General features: G+C 51.6%; 1 protein-coding gene across 7 annotated transcripts in view; it reads right to left on the bottom strand.

Moving 5' to 3' along the window:
- PIGV (phosphatidylinositol glycan anchor biosynthesis class V) overlaps positions 1-2,668 on the bottom strand; it is a 19,079-nt gene extending 16,411 nt beyond the window's left edge. For 3 of the 7 annotated variants that reach the window (XM_006159454.3, XM_006159452.3, XM_006159458.3), the window contains exon 1: positions 2,248-2,668. The gene's annotated coding sequence lies outside the window, so the exon portion shown is untranslated. Of the gene's footprint in view, positions 1-1,065; positions 1,104-1,490; positions 1,547-1,827; positions 1,853-2,247 lie in introns of those variants that run through there. The other 4 variants (XM_014591983.2, XM_027776145.1, XM_006159455.2 and 1 more) reach the window with 4 other exon arrangements.
- Positions 2,669-2,674: the final 6 nt, after the last annotated feature.

The following is a 2,674-nucleotide window of genomic DNA, read 5'->3' as shown; positions in this document are numbered from 1 at the left end:
TAGGCCGCCGGGTCCAGGACCCCAACAGCGGTCGACTACATGGGAGTCTAGCAACACAGCCATTACGCCAACTGCTGGTCCCTCTCTTAACATTTTTTGTTTTATTTTGATCTATTAAAACTAAAACTGTTTTCCTTGAAATAAAAAACATGCCTTAAAAAAAATACCTATTAAGGGATCAGTAGTTAGTGTAATGACTGTGTTGCTGGACTCCCATGTAGTCGACCGCTGTTCGAGTCCTGGACCCAGAGGCTTAAACTCACGCCAGGCAGGTGTGCCTGCATGCCCAAGATCCCGAGAGGAGAATGGAGGAGAAATGGAGGAGAAGAGATTGCAGTGTGGCCATCCGCCCCCACCCCCGGGGGGGGATTTCTTGTTTTCTGTCTCTCTCTCTGCCTTTCTGGCGAGCACAGGCACTCTATAGCGGAAAAAAAACAAAAACAAAAAAAAACAACCTATTAATGGGGCCGGCAGGTGGCATGGTGGATAAGGGTGTTGGATTCCCACATGGCTGACTGCAGTCTGAGTACTGCACCTGGAAGCATGGTTTCTCTCTCTCGCTCGCTAGTCAAATTAATAATAAACAGAATTAAATATTTTTTAAAATACCTATTAATACCTATTTAATGACTGCAGTAAGCTATATAGCTCCAGCAAGTAGCTACTTTATAGTATGTTCACCTTACTCACTGAGGTTTATGCCTAAAGTCAAACATACATTCATAAATAAGTATTTATCAGCTGTGCTTGCTATTGAAAGTTTTAAAATTAATGAAGATCTTTAGTGAATCAATAAAACATGAAAAGAAAAAGGCATGGGAAGCAACTGTACATACCAGAGACAGTGTGGGAGACGGGGGTAATTGGCAGAGGGTGAGAGGTAGGAAATCAAGGGGGGAAAGAGGCAAAAATAAGTAAGAAACAAGAAATAGAAAATTATTTGTTGTTGATAACGTGTATGGTATCCTTGATTGAGCCAATATACAATGTATTCTGGATGGAAAAATCTCATTTGGTATACTGTATTGATGTACAGTGAATGACTGTAAATAAACAAATAATCACCCCCAGAAGGGATGGTCACACTGCAATCTCTTCTCCATTCTCTTCTTGGGATCTTGGGCATGCACGCACATGTGCCTGCAGTGAGTCTCAAGCCTCCAAGTCGGGGACTCCAACTGCAAATTGTGGTCGACCAGGTGGGAATCCAGCGATGCAACCATTATACTATCTGCTGTTCCCCCAAATTAAGTAACTCTTAAGGAAAAAAAAAGGACAAACTCGGGGTGAAAACAGTTGGTGGTGAAGACACCAAGCTCACAACTTGGGATGGTGAAAGTGTTATTTCCATTTCTTGGTTGGAATGGCAGCGATATATAAACAACTGCAAAGCCCTCTGAAGCAAGGAAGCCATTTTAGCCCCACCCCACCCCACCCCAATTCCTCGGTCTAAAAGAAGTGGCAATGGCGCCTACAGAACTTTTAAACACCTGGCCTGGGAAGCTGGAAAGGAGGGAGCACATTGATTTGGAGTGAAGAACTGGGCCTACAAGAAAAAAAAAATGTAACTGAGAAATTCAACGACGTCTGGAAGACTCTTCTTTCTTCTCTTATCTGGCTAATACCTACCAACCTTCACCTATTTCTCCAGTTTTTCTCATTAGACTCCGAGCTTTGCTCTCACACCTTCTCAGGCCCTCTGCCCTGCTGTCTTTATTGCTATTGTTTATCTGAGCTGCTTGCAAGGGCTGGGCTGCATGCCTAGGGCCTACAATACAGACATCTCGAGTCTGTGCGGAAGTGGCAGGGAGAGGATTCGATACCCACCTTACTACTACTTCCACCACAGCTCCTGCTAAGAGCAAAAGCACAGTCACAGAAGCCACAGGAAAACAAAATCTCCCCCGCAAGGGAGCAAGGCGGGTCGACGGCAACGGTACCCCCCGTCGGCACTAGGGGGCGCCTGCTGTTCGCTCCATCACCAGGAGGCCTGGGGGAGGGGCGCGCCCCACTCCCCACCCGCAGGCTCGGGAAAATGCAGCTCAAAGGAAGCTTCGGAAACCCGAGCGGCGGTACTGCGCGAACCTGCCCACCATTTCCAACACCTGCCTCGCTGGAGCGAGGAGTCAGGAACCGGCACACCCGAGCTCGCGCGGGGCTCCTGCACCCCTGGAGGGTTGGCCATTTCCCGCCCCTGGCTCCGGCCCGCCTTGGGAGAGAAGTTGGGAACAACCGCACTTGGCCCACCTCTGCCTCCTGCCCCGGCGGCGCGCCTCCTCGCCTCTGGTCGGGCTCCGGCCCGGCAGCCACGTTTGTAGCTCTCAGCTTACGGGTCACCTAACAGCCCCCGCGCCCAGCTGGCCGCCAGCGCCACCCCGCAGCCCTCGGCCACGTCCCTCTCCTGGCGGGACACTCGCAGAGCAGCTAGCCCCACTCCTCTCCCCGTGAGATAACCCGACTCCGGGGCTCGCTAGCAGGGAGGCCAGAGTGGCCGCATCGCGTGTTACGTGGAACCGAGGCTCACGGGTCAGGTGCCACGCCCGAGGCCACTTCGTGTCATGTGTTTTGCTTCTGCAACCTCGTGGTGCCAGCCCTCACACCCGCTGTCCGCCCAGGACGGAGCCGAGGGCCGGGGGCGCGCGGCCGGCCAGCGCTTCCTGCCCGGCGAGGGCTG

The sequence above is a fragment of the Tupaia chinensis genome, unplaced genomic scaffold, assembly GCF_000334495.1.
Source record: "Tupaia chinensis unplaced genomic scaffold, TupChi_1.0 Scaffold000628_1, whole genome shotgun sequence".
In the NCBI taxonomy this organism is placed as follows: domain Eukaryota; kingdom Metazoa; phylum Chordata; class Mammalia; order Scandentia; family Tupaiidae; genus Tupaia; species Tupaia belangeri.
The sequence above is the reverse complement of the archived record's forward strand: the minus strand, read 5'-3'. Positions and strand labels throughout refer to the sequence as shown.